This window comes from Protopterus annectens, chromosome 1.part1, assembly GCF_019279795.1.
Source record: "Protopterus annectens isolate FY-2018-M chromosome 1.part1, PAN1.0, whole genome shotgun sequence".
Classification (NCBI taxonomy): domain Eukaryota; kingdom Metazoa; phylum Chordata; order Ceratodontiformes; family Protopteridae; genus Protopterus; species Protopterus annectens.
Genome location: NC_056726.1, coordinates 644,164,588 through 644,182,611, shown reverse-complemented (window position 1 = coordinate 644,182,611; position 18,024 = coordinate 644,164,588). Strand labels below are relative to the sequence as shown.

At 43.6% G+C, this 18,024-nt stretch overlaps 1 protein-coding gene across 1 annotated transcript in view; it reads right to left on the bottom strand.

The window, feature by feature from the left end:
• Positions 1–18,024, bottom strand: part of FAM214B (family with sequence similarity 214 member B) — a 2,663,862-nt gene that overhangs the window by 2,268,068 nt on the left and 377,770 nt on the right. The window contains exon 2 of the mRNA XM_044077337.1: positions 6,047–6,144. The gene's annotated coding sequence lies outside the window, so the exon portion shown is untranslated. The remainder of the gene's footprint in view (positions 1–6,046; positions 6,145–18,024) is intronic.

Below are 18,024 nucleotides of genomic sequence, written 5' to 3'. Positions count from 1 at the left end.
TGATGAGAAAGATAGGCCTTTGTTAAGCATCTCAGTTAAGTATTGTAATATCTGAGGAATATTTGGTTCTGCTGTATCAGTTCCTTGTGCTTGATTCCAAGCACAGAATCTCTTCCATTTGTCAGCATAAGATTTTCCAGTACTAGGCCTTCTGGCTTCCAAATGACATCCATCACAGCTTTACCGAGAGGTGTTGTTTGTATGACTACATGATTAGCCATGCTGCCAGGTTCAGAGTCTGTAGTTGATTGTGCAGGATCTGATTGTTTTTTTGGGACAGTAGCTGTGTTTTTTGAGGCAAGGTCCAAGATGGGTATTGAGCCAAGTTCCTTAGGATTGGGTACCAGTATTGGTGGGGCCAGTCCGGGGCAATTAATATCATCTTTGGCTTCTCTTGTCTGACTTTTAGGAGGACCTTGGGTAGAAGAGGTAGAGTAGGAAAGGCGTAAACTGATAGGTTTTTCCAACTGAAGGATAGGGCATCCACTTTCCATGCTTGTCTGTGATAGGTCCTTGTGCAAAATCTTTTCAATTGATAATTTTGAGGAGGAGCAAATAGATCTATGTCTGGGCGCCCCCCATTCCTCTGTCACGCTGAAGACTTGTGGATTCAGTTTCCACTTGTGAGGATCCATAAGGTTTCTGCTTAAATCGTCTGCCAGAGTGTTTTGTTTTCCAGGCAGGAATTGAGCTTCAAGATGTATTTGGTTGGTCAAAGCTGTGTCCCACAGTGCCATGGCTAATCTGCAAAGGGGGTAATGAGTGTGTGCCCCCTTGCTTGTTTATATACCACATGACTGTGGTGTTGTCAGTCTTTATCAGTAGTTGTCCCGGATGAAGTAAGTCCTTGAAGGCTGTTAGGGCATTTTGAACAGCTAGCATCTCTTTCTGGTTGATATGTAGATGCATTTGTTTTGGTGTCCATAAGCCCTGAATGCATCTTCCTGCCATGTGGGCCCCCCAGCCATAACCTGATGCGTCTGTTGTTAAGGTTTGGCTGGCAGGAGGTAGAGTGAAGGGCAGTCCCATGGTTTGGTGACGTGCCTTTGCCCACCAACAGAAACTCCTGTTGCAGGCAGGGAATGAGAGGAATCATTGTTTCCAGACTGTGTGAATGTTGACTCCCTAAACTTTTTAGGTACCACTGAAGTTTCCTCATATGCAGTATTGCATATTGAATTAGTAGGATGCAGGATGCCATGTGGCCCACAGCCTGCAGAATTTGCCTTGCAGAAGACTGGGTTTTTGTTGTCATCAGTCTGAAGTAAGCAGGCAGTTAGTTGCCTTTTTCTTGTCTGGCGTGAGGTAAGCCATCTGGACAGTTGTAGCCAAGCTTGCACCAAGGAATGTTATCTTTTGAGAGGGTACAAGTTGTGATTTCTTTTCATTTATTGTGTACCCTAGGCGTGTTAGAAGCCTTTTCACAAATGCCAGGTGTCGAAGACAAGTGTCCTTGTTCTCTGCTTGAATGAGACCGTCGTCCAAGGAAGGATATATTTGTATACTTTTTTGTCTGCAAAATGCAATTACTGGTACAAGGCACTTTGTAAAGACCCTGGGCGCAGTAGATAAGTCAAAGGGCAGTGCAGAGAATTGGTAATGCATTAAAGCCAGCCTTGAATCCGAGGTATCTTCTGCACAGTTGTCTTATTGGGACATGCAGGTATGCCTCTTTTAGGTCTAAAGTCACCAGCCAAGCATTCTTGCCCAGCATGGGCAGAAGCTGCTGCAAAGTCAGCATTCTGAATTTTGGAATGTCCAGGTATGTGTTCAAAATCGATAAATCCAGTATTGGCTGCCAGGCCTTGTCCTTTCTGGGTACCAAGAACAGTCTTGAGTAAAAACCTTCTCCTTTTTCCTGTTCTGGTACTGTCTGAATGGCCCCCATATCCATGAGGGATGTAACCTGTTTCTGTGCCTCTGCCCATTAATATTTTAGCAGATCTGGCCAACCATTTGCCATTGGGAGAGTGTGGAAATGGAATGTGTATCCCTGTGATACGATGTTTAGTACCCACATGTCCTGGGTTATTAACTGCCAATTTTGAGCAAAAAGTGCTAATTTTCCCCCTTTGGGTGCTGCCAAAAGATAAGTGCTTGGTGTAGGCAGAGGGAAGTCATTGGGATTGCTTTCTGTAGGTTTGCGCTTTATCTCCTCCAGATTTGGAGGTGGAAGCGCCCCATTGCTTTGACCTGTATGAATCCTGCACCTGATATCTGGAACCCTTAGGACGTCTGGATTTGCCCCTTTGAGCTCTGACACAGGAAAGGACCAATTTTATGTAGGCCAGTGTCTACTGAATCTTGGTGGCTGCACTTGTAAGAAGTCGTTAACAGTTTGCATAGACTTAGCTTTGTCTTCCATTTTCTTTAAAACCTCTTCTGCCTTAATACCAAACAGAGAATCAAGCTGTAAAGGTGCATCTAGAAATTTAGCTTTAACATGATCAGGCAAATTTTGTTCCTTTAACCAGGCATGCCTCCTAATCACAGATCCAGTAACTGCAGCCTTGCAGGAGGCCTCTAAGGAATCAAAACCACATTGCAAAGTATGCTTTCCAACTTGTTCAGCTGCATGCAATTGTTTGTGTCTTTCGGCTTTTCCCAGTTAGGGGTCGCCACAGCGGAACTCCGGTCCGCTAATGATTGGCAGTAGATTTTTATGTACTGGTTTGCCGGACCTAACGCACAACCTTCAACGAAGGAACGCCCATTCACGCATGTCGCTATACAGAAGACGCTCTGAGAATCGAACGGGCAATGTCTAACTGTGAGGCGACAACGCTACCGCAGCACCACCACCGCAGTGTTCAGCTGCATGCAATAATCCCTGCAATTCTTTATTTTCTGCACATTCTGAAATCAACATCATTTTCTGTTTCAGCAATCCCATAAGATGTTGTTGGCACTTAAGCATATGAAATTGACAGTTTAAGGCCCTGATTGCCAAGGTTGCAGATGTATAAACCTTTTTTCCCCATCTGTCTAGTGCCCTTGAACCTCTGTCAGAGGGGGTAGGATTTTTTGCTGTTGAGGCCGTAACTTCCTTTGGGCCCTGTGAAAAAGTTTCAGGATCAGCAGCAGGGTTTCTAAATAAACATTTATGTGAGTCAGGGACCCTGTAATACCTGTCAGGCTTACTGGGAGCCGGAGGTAAGGAGTCAGGGGTCAAGCTTGATGCCGAAAACACATCATCCACAATGTCTAAAACAGGGAGAATGGCTAAAGGCTTGTGCTGAGGGAGAAGAAGGAAATCCCTGAGCCTCTTTTTTGATTCTGAGAAGTCTTGACTCACCCAGTGAAAATGTTCCCTCAAAGTATGCAAGGTTTCTCCAAATGAATAATCCTCTGGAGGAGATGCAGATGGAATAGACTCCTCAGCATCAGAATCCTCATAGGGAGGTATAGATAATTCCTAATTAGAAGCGGAATCAGAAGAGATAGAAACCTGATCTGAAGATTCATAATCAGTGTCTTGCCTATGCTTCTTATCTGGAGGGGGATGGGTACCCCTGATCAAGGTAATAAGGTCTTCAGCCATTTTGATCATCTGTTTTTTAGGCATAGAGGCCTGTGCACGTGGCTCATGCGTCAATTTTTTAGTTTTAGAAGTTGCTTTTGTCTTTGGTTTTGCAGTTGTCGTCGGTTTGATATACAAATGTTGAGGTCTGAATACACCCTCAGAAGCCGGTACCTGCTCAACGGCTCCAGACCCATCCGAGGGAGATACATCTCTCGGTCCAATACCTTGAGTATCTTGTGGCATGCCGGACTCCACATGGGTGTCGGTAGAGGCCTGTGACTCGAAGGTAGAGGGTATCAGGGGCTGTGAAAGCGCCTCACTGAGCACCGGCGACTGGCTTAGGAGAAGCTTCATCGTCAGTTTTGGATGTCGGCTGCCTCTCTCTGTCCTTTTCTTTGCAATTTTTATGTACTCCAGTAGTCTGATTGCTATCTGACAACATTTCTGGGTAGTTAAATCTGTTTCCAAAATACTTTGATGCAAAAATATACGAACGCTTAATAGTGCGTTGGTTAAATCTAGCACAAAACCGACAGCCAGGCACATTGTGATCAGGGCCTAGGCAAAGAATACAGTATAAATGGAAATCCTTATGAGGTATTTGCTTCCCACAAGTATTACAATTATTAACTTTTTCTGACATTGGTAAAAAGCAAGAAAAAAGTTTCCCCAACAGGGTACTTAGCTTTAGTGAAGACTTTGGTTCTGAAACTCAAACTCGAATATTTCAGTAGTCAGCCAACCAGCATTTGCGAAATGCTTCTGTTTTGGGCACCGCACAGCAAGAAAGACTAAAGAAAATGGCGTCGGCTGCATGTTTTATAACTCTGATGACCTGACATCATGGAAGAGAAGACAGCAACCGACGCAGGACCCAAGACTTTGGAATTCAGGCCGACTGAGGGCAACCTGCCAGCAGATTACCCAAATGTAATGACTGCAACAGTGAAACACAAAGAACATTCAGAAACTGAGCTCTCCTCCAAGTCTGAATCAGAAAATATGAGGAGAAAACCTTGTATCTATCCCTTCATCTTCCTGTTCAGATTCAGAATCTTGAATCTCTTCAGGAAAAGAGGTGTCTATCTTTCTTTTACCAGAAACTATTTTACAAGAAGAATCAATAGCCTTAATTGAACCCTAATCTAGACGCTCCTGTTTCTTTTTGGCAAGGAAAATTGGGCCATACATGTTATTAATGGCAGCAGCAGTTTCCCCAGGGATGGAAACAGCATTCTAGCACAACAGGGAAACCTTCCTTGTTCCCTCTCCCAGGATCAACAAGAGTGGCTCTCCCTTGCCCATTGAAGGGACTCCAATAGCCACAGAGGTTGTGACTAACCTTCGGTCCACAGAGGCTGTAGATGCTACACCAGAGGGAATCAAGATAGAAGATGAGTGGTCTGAGGTACAACAAATGACCACATCAGAGTCACCCACCTGCAGCTGAGACAATTTGCTAGCCTACGGTGGTGGCAAAGGCTATTTACTAACTTTTTCTTCTTGTGGCTGGAAGAAGGACTGGCCATGGGACTGGTAGTTTGTATCATGGTTAAGCTAAAAATGGTGCCTCTTTCCTGGGAAGGGAAGCATCAAATCCCAGTAAAAACTACAAGCCTTTAAAAGTCAAATTTTTTCCTCAGAAAAACACATTAAAAAGCACTTTAAAACACTTTGGCAGCTCCAAAAAGTAAAATAAAAACAATTTCTCCACAGAAAAAAAATGTTTTCTGTTATTTATACTTTTAAACTGACAGAAAAAAAAGAGTGTTCCCATTTAAAAGTAAGATGCAATCTCATGACAGTCCATTAAAAATCAAACTCCTAGCTTTAAATTAAATTTATTGAAGAGGAAAGTAAAAAAAAAAATAATATTAATATTTAGAAAATGGAGGATTTTTTTCCCCAAAGGGAAGTTACAGCAAATAAACAGCACCAAGCTATCATTTGACCATAGGAAGCCTCAGAGGAATGTACTCTTCAGCAGCAGTAAAGCTCTGAAGGGCTTGGTGCCCAAGCTTGTCTTTTAGTCAGCTCAGCTACAACTGCTTGACAGTTTTGGTGCGTGGAGGGTACCCTGAAGCTTTGTAAGCTGTCTGGCTGTTATATCCTTTGTAGGATATAACTCAAATAGTTAAGCTACTGCAGCAGTAATCAATACAATTAACATCAACAGTTTCCAGATACATGAAGAATTAATAAGAGCCCCATTCAGTACATTTTGAGAGAAGATGCATTAAAAACAGGTGGCTCCAAGTCAAATGAAGTGGCATGACTATGGAAGTTTTCAACATTTCAAATTCAACATAGCACTTAAATGTTATTTGAATAAAAGTGGTACCATTTTCATGTGTCAAATGAAAATGCCTCCCGCCTAGGGCAAAAAAAATACAGTATGGGTTGGATCTGAACAATCACAGCTATCCAACTCATTAACATCAATAAAAAAATGTCCATATCCTAAGCTTGAGAACAAATTACTGAAAAGCATCTTAAAAGTTCTAAAGTTATAACTTCACTGACCTTCAGTATTTTTTTAGTTCAAATGTTCAGTTACAAATCCAAATTATAAACGTTGTTTACGTGAATTCCAACCCATGAAGGCAGTTTTGCAAACCAACCTTAAGAAAAAACATCCAAACATGACTACATGACAGTAGGATTATACAGATCAGTAGTAAAATCATAAAACATGCAAAGAAACAAAGAACATATGACAAAATAACACAACCTATATAATCATATTGACAGACATAAAGATAAAAACAGTCTAAGTATTTAGATATTTTTAAAATGAAAACAAATTATATACATACATACAATTACCTCTATTCTTTCAGCCAAAACCCTAAATTTTATTTTTTCAATACTGCAGGCAATTGTGACTGTGACATAATTTATAATAATAAAAAAAAAAAAAATCTTCCTTCCATGAAGAGTATACTGCCCTGGAGTTCTGTGGAGAAACAGAACATAATGCAACATGACTTTTTTCTGGAGAATTTCCCACTGCCCTTGCTCATTTCCCCTAGTCGTTATGAATAGCACCCTAGATCTCCCTTGAAAATAGGCCATATGCCTAGTGGGACTAACCTAGTCAAGAAAACATAAATAAATACATTACAGTACCATATCACATGGGGTTCGATCCCACAAATGACGTGCTGGAAATCAAAGATAAAAAGGTAAAAGAAGTGGTCCTACTGTCATTTGTTTAAACACTCAAAGAAATGTAATGTTCTTGGCAAATCACACAGAAAAGCTCTGAAGGAAGGTATCACAACTTGTAGTCAGCTGCTGAAGAGCAAAAAAAAAAAAATCTCCAGCTATCCACTCCATGGTGTACATGGATAAAGCTTTAACTATGGTCCAGATGACCCAAATTGGATAAATAGCTCAAGCACTGGAGGAACTGCTGGGGAGCAGTCAAAGTGAACATCCAATGCCAGCTTGCCTATCATGTGAAGGGGAATCGGTATCTCACTGAAAAAACAACACATGTGGGTTGGATCACAGGTGTACACTCACTGAGACAAGGGAAACATAGGGGCAGGAGCATGCTTGGGACAGCATCACTCTCTACTTAGTGCTGTAAAAATGCAAAAATGCACCCACTTAATGGCTGAATGTAGCAGGCACTGTATTATACCTGCCAACCAAGAGAATTAAGCATAGCAACATAACTCAAAACTCTAAGCTAGCTGATGATGATAGTTTAAAAGTCCCAAACTCTTGCTCCTACTGCCTGGATATAAGATAATGTTATTGAGAGCTGTTCCACTCTGGGAGGAGGAGACCCCCCCTCCCAAAATACACAGTTAATGTTAAGAGAAAAGGCTTGAAGGTCAAGAATGGTACAAGTTAATAACAAAATAAAAATAAAAAATATAAAAAAGTTATGGACTCACCATAAGATCCCATCTATAGATAGAACACTTGCCACAAGAACTTCTATTTGTCAGTTTATAGTACTGAATTCTGAAAAAATAAATGGTAAAAAGTTTGAATCGCAGGGCAGTTTTTCCTCTATAGCCAGGGGAATAATTTATGCAATTAGGTGCTCCTGCGAATACTTTTATATTAGGGAAAGTAAAAGACGTTTAAGTGAAAGGATAAAAGAACATGTCAGGGACATTAAAAATAACAAAATTATAAGCCCTGTAGCAGAACATTTTAATAAAATACATTCAGGCAATATAAGAAGTTTAAAAGAAACAGTTTTGGAACAGGTTTTACAATAATTTCCTCGTGAAGATATGCTTAAGCACTCACTAAGGAAAAAAGAATCAATTTTTATTATTAAATATAATACAATGCAACCTAGTGGGGTAAATAAAGAATGTAACTGGCAAAGTTTTATTTAAAGGCTGTTTTAGCTTTAAGAGATTTTTATTATGTGTAATTGATGCAATATCAGTAATTGATTAATTGGAATCAATTTTGTTATATATAGGAAGCATTAAGAGAATGTTTATGGCCAAGGCGCTAGGAGATTTTATGGTGGAATTTATTGCTATCTACTATTCATTGTGGAATAAATAGAAAATGATTTATTGAAAAAACAAGGTGTCACTAGTTTTCTGGCATGTGGTATCAATCTATATCGAATTGTGGTTCAAGCAAAGGTTATACAATCAGTCAACCATTGGCCAGTGTAAGTTTATAAACTGGATTGCCTAATCTGGTAGGAGAAAAGGAATAAAATAACTGGTCAGACTTCCAAAAGTCTTTGGTTCTGTGAAGGTAGAAATGAAGTTGTCTATGTGCATCCAGCATATGTAACATGTACTCTCCTCTATTTGAAAAGTTTGGAAAGAAAATTGTGACATTAATGACTTGATTACTATTTGACTCAGAAGCCACATTAGGCAAAAAAAGAGGAGTTAGCTCTCACAGGCACCCTGTCTTTATGAAAAATTAGAAAAGTAGGTTTGGAAGACTGAGCCTAGACTTCAGATACCATTGTAGGTGATGTAATAGCCACTAGAAAAATCCACTAGAAAAATGGTTTTCCAAGATAAAAAATTTAGGTACACTTTGGCTGAAGGTTCAAACAGAGACTGCATTAAGGCCTGAAGCATTAAATTTAAATCCCAAGGAGGAGTAGGCTCTTTTAATGGAGGTCTAAGCAAGAATAGCTCCTTGAGAAAGGTCTTGCATAATTTAGAAGACACTAATGTAGACTTATTTTCGCCCATGTGGAAATTAGTGATGGCACCCAAATGGACTCTAATAGTTGAGAAACTAGCTCCTTCATTAAAGACTGAAGCTAAGAACTCAAGGATTGCTGACACAAGCACTGAAAAATGGTCAAGATCTCTGCTAAGAGCCCAGAAGACAAGTCCTTTCCATTTACTTTTGCAAGTCTTTCTAGAAAAGGCCTTATGGGAAGATAAAATGTGTTGAACCAGGGAAGACAGCCTGGGCTGTCTTGCAATCAGTGGAACTGGAGAAACCATGCAGTCAACTTGAGGACTGTAGCATTCAGATGAGCCATGCCTGTCAAGTGAGACAAGAGGTCTGGAGTTGGATCCAAAATCTAGGGTGGATGTAGAAGATGAGATCAGAGAAATGGAAACCAAATCTAGTGAGACCAAAAGGGGGCGATGAGGATAACTGTGCTCTTCAACTGCACTGCTGTCTATAGAAACGTGAGAATTAGTGGCAAGGGAGGAAATGCATAAAGGAGACCAGAAGGCTAATTGTGAACTGGAGCGTCTCTTGGTGACTCCCCTCAGTGGAGGGATTAGAGCAAAGAACCTGCTAAATATGTTGTTCAGAGGAGAGATAAATAGCTAGCAGCATGGCTGGCCCCATTGATGGAAAATTCCCTCCACCACATTGACGTTGAGAGACCACATGTGAGGCATCAGAATGGACTTGCTTAGTTTTCTGCTATCACATTGGTTTTCCCTGGGATGTGTATTGCTATTGGAAAGTGACCTGAAGAGACTGCTCATTGCAATACTCTCGTAGCTTTCTGACAAAAAGGGTAAGATCTGGTTCACCCTTGTTTGTTGATGTACCAGACTACTGACATATTGTCCACCCATATCACAATTGCCCCAGATGGGAGAATGCCTTGAAAGGCCTGCAACAGTAGAAGGACAACTGTCATCTCCAGGACACCTATATGCATCTTGGCCTCTACGGGGGACCATGTACCTTGGACTGTCTTTCCCAAGTAGTGCCTCTCAAACTGAGCTGAGAGACATCTATGGTCACTGTGGCCTTGGGCAGGGGAAGAAGAAATGGACGGCCTTTGTGAATCCACCAAAGAAGATATCATTTGCAAGCCTATGTGACATTGACTGCAGCGGACAATGGATGTTGAAGAATGGATCAAGGACTAGACAGAGTCCACTGAAGTTTTCTCATGTGGAATCTGGCCAGGGTAATGAGAGTGATCATTGCTGCCATGGATCCCAGAGCTTTTAACATTAAATGAGCTGGAAAGGAAGAACTTTGAATCACTTTTTTGACTTGGGACCTCAGTGTATTTACTTGAGAAAAGGAAAGAGGGCTGGCTGACTGACTGTGTCCAGACAAGCACCTATGAACTCCAGACTCCGTGTAGGTGTGAGCTGAGATTTGTTGTAACTGACTGTTATTCCTAGATAAGAACACAACTGGACCAAGTAGTCCCTTGCCTGAAAAAGTTGATGCCTGGTTGTGGCAGTTAGGAGCCAGTCATCTAGATATGGAAACATCCAGAATCCCAGCAGTCTCAAGTGAGCAGTTACTACTGCACACATTCAGTGACTACCCTGAGGGCTGTGGTGAGACAAAAGGACAGCGCTCTGAACTGGTAATAACTGGCTCCCAGATGGAAGTGCAGGTATCTCCAGGATTGCCTGTTCATTTTGATGTGATAGTATGCATCCTGGCAGTCCCAGTGGAAGAGATGGTCGTTGCTCAGAACACAGAACAGTATGAGGCAGGATTGATGTATCAGATGGGGGCAGGGATGTCTCTTCTCTAGTGACGGAGGATACTCTCTCCACAACCTCAAAAGCAGAACACCTAAGAGAAACAGAAGTCAACGGATCCAATGCTGGAACCTTTCAGATCGTCGGCTCCTGCAACCCCATCAGTGCTCAACCTGAAGAAGGAGTTGGACCTGAGCTCTCCAGCACCGAGGCTCCAAGGGGAAGAGATGGCTCTGAAAGTTTTGAAGTTGAGTCTAAGCCCCTGGATCCAGCACCAGTCCTTCAGCTCCAAAACACTCTCTGCCTGTTGGCTCAGGGGAATCATCGGAGTCGAAGAGCAAAAAGTCTTTGAATCCAAAGTAGACACTCCAGAAAACTTGAATCTGATGGCTCAAAAACAGCAGGACAGATTGAAGAAGGAGCTACCAGAGGGGAAGTGGACAGATGTTGGCACCCAGACCAAGGAGGAGTCACAGCTGGGAGAACCCCAATCTGTATCTGTGTTCTGAGGGAACTTTCTCATCATCTTGCCCACTTCTGCTTCTGAAAAGCTTCTGGAGGATAGAAGACAGGATGTAGTGGAAGAAGGCCTAGAAAGCTTTCAAGGAGACTCTTCTAGAAGGGACAGAGGAGCCTGGATAAAATCGGATCTGATGGAAGTGGTGATGTAAGGATCTGAGAAGACCTTGGCTTTTGAGTTATTGGATCCGGGATTGATGGATCTGACTTTGTATGAATCTTAGTATGAGGCTCTGCTGAAGGTACAAAAGCCAAGTTGAGGATTGATCTGGAGACCTTTATAGGGACTCCTTGTCCTTAGTAATAGTGTCAACTTCAGATTTCTCTGACCTTTTAGAGGGGGTATGAGCCCCAGCCCCCAAAGAGAAACATGTAGAGGGCAAGAGACCCTGCAGAACTAATTTGTTCTTGCAGTCAATCAAGGCCCTAGACTTAAAACCGAAGCAAATGGCACAGTCAACATCAAGATGTGCCTGACCCAGACAATACACACATTCCCTGTGGGCAACACAGTTTGGGATCCTATGCCCACAGGAAACACACTTTTTAAACCCACAGGGTTTGTCCGACATCTTAAAAAAAAAACGCACACTAGCAACAACACGCAGTTGAACACATAAGGGTACTAAGTAATATTACCCTAGCAAAAGCTATAAGAAAAAATCTATCTATATAGACATTTTTTTTTTTTTTGGAGGAAAGAAGAGAAAGGAAGAAAAAAAAGAACTACCAACAATGGTAAACTTAGTACTTGAAGGAAAGTACAGTTGTGTACACTTACCATAAATATAGATGTTCCGAGTACATTCACTGTTGCAGTCATCACTTTTGGGTTATCCCTGCTGGGTAGGGCCTGAATACCAGAGTAAAGGATTTCCCTCCTGCGTCAGCTGTTCAGAGACTGTGGCTGACGTCAGGTTGTCAGGGCTATAAAGGCTGACAGCGGATGCCATTACATCAGTTTTTCTTTCCCCCTAATAGTCAGGAACCCCTAAGAGGATATAGAAATATGGAGGAAGGTGAGAGGGAAACAGGACTGCAACAGTGAATACACTTGAACATCTACATTTATGGTAAGTGTACACAACTGTACTATATTCTTCATGTTTCACTGTTGAAGTCATCACTTCTGGGTGGATTCCCAAAGCTGAGGAAGTGGGTGGAGGCATGCTATTTAGGTTATGAAGATGCTAACATGCCCTGCAGGATTGCAGATGCAAATCCTGCCCTGGTTTTTGGAGAATGTAGCCAGCTGGTAGTGCTTAGTGAAAGTGTGGATAGATGTCCATGTAGCAGCCTACAGGATATCCTTGGTAGGAACCTCTCTCAGGAAGGCCGTGGAAGTAGAGGCTGTTCTAGTGGAGTGATACCTGATGGATTTAGGAGGACTTTTTCCATGGAAGGCATAGCAGAAATGTATGCAATGAGAGATCCATTTGGAAATGTTCTGCTTTGTAATGGATTTCCACTCTGCCCCAGAGGTGAAGAAAACCAGGAGCTGGTCAGTTTTTCTGACTGATTTGGTCCTGTCAAGGTAAAATCTCAGTTGTCTGTGCACATCCAGGGTATGCAGAATTCTTTCTCCTTTATTGGTAGGTTTTGGGAATTAAGTAAGTAGGTGAATGGTCTGGTTGAGGGTTACCGCACAGACCACCTTAGGAATAAAGGAGGGTTTGGTTCTCAGAGAGACCATGTCTGCATGGAAAATGATGAAGGGCTCAGTGGCCATGAGGGCCTGGAGCTCCGATACCCTCCTGGCAGAAGTGATGGCTACCAAGAAAGCAGTTTTCCAAGAGAGGTACTTGATATCTGCTGAGGATGCTGGTTCAAAAGGGGGTACAGTCAACTTTTCCAAAACAAAGTTTAGATCCCAAGCTGGTGCAGGTGGCCTTCTAGGTGGTCTGATGTGAGCTACACACTCTGAGGAACTGTTTTAAGAGGCGCTGAGAGAACAAGGGCTACTCTGTCTGGACATAGGCTGAGACAGCTGAAGCATTAGTCTTGATAAAGGAGTACGACAATCCCTTTGCTCGAAGCTCTGCCAGGTAGTCCAGAACCACTGGTAAAGAGGCATTGGCGCTGTCTGCGCCTCTGCTGCTGCACCAGCAGGTGAACCTTTTCCATTTTGCTGAATAAGATTTTCTGGTGCTGGGTCTACGGGGCTGATTAATAATGTCTAACACTTGTTTGCTGAGGGTTGAATTGTTATCTACCTTTGAGGAATCAACCATGCAGTTAACTTGAGTGTGGCCAGGCTTGGGTGCAGTAGCTTCCCTCTCTGTTGTGTGAGAAGGTCTGTGGGGGGAGGGGGGGATAGGGGGATGGGAGGGTGCATGCTCAGACTGAGAATCATGGAGTACCACTGCTGCCTCAGCTAGGCTTTGGCAATTAGGACAGCCCTTTGCCCTTCCTCTCTGATCTTGAGCAGCACACTGGGTATCAGAGGTAGTGGGGGGAAAGCGTACACAAATAGGCTGCCCCAATGGAAGGAGAGGGTGTCCATCCTTGAAGCTTCTGGGTGAAACTCTCTTGAGCAAAATTTGGTTAGCTGGCGGTTCTGGTAGCTTGTAAAAAGGTCTATGTCTGGCACACTGGGCATACAGCTTTCTGATCTGATGAACAGCTTCTGTCCTCTGATTTTCAGAGACATCTGGGCAACCTGAACTTTTTGGCTTTTCTCTGAAATGGAATCTGTACCCGCTGGTAATACTTTTCAGGGCCCATAGATCTGAGGTGATAGCCTGCCAGTTTTCTAGGAAGAGGGAAAGTCTTCCTCCTAGCCTGTCTGGTGACATGAGGGGCAGAGGGGAGGGAATCATTGAGAGTCCTTGGAGAAGGGCGTTAGTTTAGAACTCCCTTGCCTAGGAAGAGAATTGGACCACTGCCTGGGTCCTTGTTGGCTCTGGGACTGATGTCTTGGGGTTCTGTCTGTGTGTCCCTTTCTCTGGACTGGTTTTGTCTGAGAGGAAAAGGACCAGTGTTCCTGTGTTTAGTGAGGAAGTTTCTGCTGAACCTGGGAGGTTGCACTTATAAGAATTTGCTTTGTCCTCCATTTTCTTAATGACCTCTTCCGCTTTAGGGCCAACCAACTGGTCTTTATCTAAGGGGGCATCTAGCAACTTGGATTTTACCTGATCAGGCAAAGGCTGCTTCCTTAACCAGGCATGCCTTCTGATTACAGAGCCTGTGACTGCAGCTCTGGTAGAAGATTCTAAGGCATCAAAACCACAATGCAAGGAGTGTTTGGCTACCTGAGAGCTAGATATATGAGGTCTGCTAATTATCTGGTAGTACTATTGTCAGGAATGGAAGATAACTTCTGTTTAATCAGTTCAAGGACATTCTGCTGAAATTTCAGCATATGAAATTGACAATTTAAGGCTCTTACAACTAAAGTGGCTGAAGTGTATACCTTTTTTCCCCATTCTGTCTAAAGCTCTGCTTTCTCTGTCAGCTGGGATGGGATTTTTTGATGAGCTTGCCCCAGCTCCCTTAGGACCTTGAGTAATGACTTCAAGGACAGCAGTAGGGTTTTTGAAAAGATATCTGTGGGTGTCTTGCACCCTGTAATATCTGTCAGGATTCCTGGGTGCTGGGGGAAGAGCATCTGGTTAAAGGTCAGATTCTAAGAAAACATCCTCCACTACAGCCAAGATAGGTGGAATGGGCAGAGGTTTATGCTGGGGCAGGTCAAGGAACTCTCTCAGTCTCTTCTTAGACTGTGGGTAATCCTGTGCCTCCCACTGAAAGCTTTCCCTGAGGGAATTTAAGGTTTCCCCAAAAGAAAGGTCCTCAGGGGGAGGCATATGGAATGGGGTCATGAGCATCAGAGTCTTCAAATGCTGCAAAGGGCTGGTCTTCTAGGTCTGACTCTTCCAGGACAGATTCTTCTGATTCTTAGTCAGTGAAGACCTCAGGGGAGGTGACCCTTTTTCTTTTAGCTGAGGTGGAAGGGTGGGGCTGGCTTCCCCTAATAAGAGTCATCAAGTCTTCTACCACTCTGAACAGTTGCTACAACTGACGGGCAGGCTGGCTAGGTGTAGTTCGGTGGCTGGGTCCTTGGGGAGGGACCTGTTTGGGGGTAGACTTAAGCTTCGGCCTGGATGGGTCGTTAGTCTTATACAAAGTGAGTTTAACCGGCTGCATTGTTGTCGGCTTGAGCCTGGCTTCGGTAGTCAAAGGTGTCTCAGCGGAAGCTGGTGCCTGCAAAGTGATTCCGGACCTGACTGCATGAAAATGAGGCAACATACCGGCAGGAGGAGGTGGATCCGGCGATGTTCTGGACTCCGAACGGGTCTTGGTTGAGGCCTGCTATGGTTCCTCGGCTGGCGTCGGGGACTGCAAAGGCGCCTCACTGAGTTCAACTGTAGCACTTAATTGAAAAATACCAGACCTTTGACCTGAGTTGTCAGAGGGCCTAACTTTTAGAGGCCTATCTTTATCCTTGTCTTTCTTTTTTCTAGGTAAGTCAGTAGCCGGTTGAAAGACCAATGCCATATCGCAATGAGGAAAAGACTCACTAAAATGCCTAGCTACAACTTCAGCTCTTCTTCTTATGGTTCTAGCATTAAACAGGGCACAGAACCGACACCCTAAACGGCCTAAACAAGTGACACACAGAGAATGGATGTCTCGGTGTGGGATCTGCTTTCCACAAAGTACAGTTTTGTACCTACCATAAATGTAGATGTCCGATAGGTATGCATCTGCAGTCATAACATATGGGTTGTCCTGCCTCAGGCAGCCCTTCGGTCGGCCGGATTCCAAAGTCTGGGTCTGGCCTCGGCTGATGTCGCACTTTCCCCAACGTCAGAGCATCTGGGGTATAAAAGCATCAGCCGACGCCATTTTCCTCAGTTTTTCTTGCCCCAGATGCCAGGTGCCCTCTAGGAAGGCTAAATTTGGATAAATGCTGAAAAGTTCCAAACATTTGCAAATTATATACAAGCATAAACAAACAAATACACCATAATAGATTCCCCCAGCTAGCTAAAGAGGGGTAAGCACCCTAGGAATACCACAGAGGGAAGGAGGGAGGGTAATCCTGACTGCAGATGCATACCTATCGGACATCTACATTTATGGTAGGTACAAAACTGTACTATGTCCTTCAAGGATGCATCTGCAGTCATAACATATGGGTAGAATACCATAGCCAATCTGGGGGAGGAGGTACTATGAAAAGGATGGTGTAGTTAAGATCCCCTGCAGGACTGCAGTTGCAAACCCTGCTCTGGATCTAGAGTATAAAGGAAGATTGTAATGCTTGGCAAATGTATGCACGGAGCTCCAAGTAGCAGCTTCTAAAATGTCCTTGGTAGCCACCCCCCCGTAGGAAGGCTGTAGTTGTGGCCGTGGCCCTTGTGGAGTGAGGCCTGATATTTTCAGGAACTGTCTTTCCATGAAAGGAGTAGCAAAAGCGAATGCAATTTCCTATCCATTTTGAAATTGTCTGTTTGGAAATTGCTCTTCCTTGCACCTTAGTTGCATATGCTACAAAAAGTTGGTCAGTTTTTCTGCTACTTTTTGTTCTGTCCAAGTAGTAGCGTAGTTGTCTGTGTATATCCAGGGTGTGCAAAAGTTTTTCCCCTCTATTCTGTGGATTAGGGAAGAACGGAGGCAAATGAATAGCTTGGTTCAAAGATACCCTAGATACCACCTTTGGCATAAAAGTAGGATTGGTTCTTAGTGACACCCTGTCCTGGTGGAAAATAAGAAAAGGCTGCACTGCCATTAATGCTTGTAACTCAGATACTCTTCTTGCTGAAGTGATTGCCAGAAGGAATGCAGTTTTCCAAGATAGAAATTGTAGATCCGCTGATGCTGCTGGTTCAAAAGGAGGTAGTGTCAGCTTCTCCAGCACAAAGTTGAGATCCCAGGCAGGTAGAGGGGGTCTTCTTGGAGGTTTAATATTTTTGATCCCTCTCAGAAATTGTCTGAGGAGAGGGTGTGAGAAGATAGGTGGATCCACATTGTATTCTGCTGAAATTGCTGAAGCATGAATCTTAATGGAAGAATAGGACAGGCCATTGTGGAACAATTCTGCTAAGTATTCTAGGATATGTGTTAAGTTTGCCACTGTGACATCTGTGCCCTTTGATGTGCTCCAAATGAGAAATCTCTTCCATTTAGCTGAGTATGTCTTCCTTGTGGAAGGCCTGCGAGCCTCCAGGATAATGTCCTTCACCCTCTGAGATAAAACAGTGTGATTGGGATTTAAGGAATTTTCCAGGCAGTTAGTTGCAATGTTTTCAAGTTGGGATGCAGGGTCTTGAAATTGTTCTGCGTCAGAAGAAGAGGCCATAGGGGGAGAGGCCATGATTTTGCCTGAGACATGCTTCTCAATAATGGATACCAGTGTTGTCTTGGCCAGTCCGGAGCTATTAGTATCACTTTTGGCTGTTCCTCCCTGATCTTCAGTAGAACCCTGTATATCAATGGGAGAGGTGGGAAGGCATATACTGTTAGGGCTTTCCAGCTGAAAGAGAGAGAGTCCACCCTCCAAGCTTGTGGGTGGTATGTCCTTGAGCAGAATGTCTTCAGTTGATTGTTGAGTGAGGAGGCGAACAAATCTATCTCCGGCATTCCCAATGTCTTTGCTATGAGTTGGAAGATGTCTGGGTGCAGCATCCATTCATGTGCATCCATGGTAGTTCTGCTTAAGCTGTCCGCCAGTGCATTTTCTTTCCCTGGCACGAATTGGGCCTGTAGTTGGATATTGAGATTCAGGCATAGTTCCCACAGATTCATAGCCATCCGGCATAGAGGGTAGGAATGTGTGCCTCCCTGCTTGTTTATGTACCACATGACCGTGGTGTTGTCTGTCCTTATCAGCAGGTGTCCTTGTTGGAGGAAGGGTTTGAATGCCTCGATTGCATGCCTCACTGCCAGCATTTCCTTTTGGTTTATGTGCATGCTTAGCTGTCCTTGAGGCCATAGGCCTTGGATACATTTGTCCTCCATGTGTGCTCCCCATCCTCGGTCTGAGGCGTCCGTGGTGATGGTCTGCCTTGGTTTTGGATTGTTGAAAGGCAACCCTCTGTTGGACTGGCA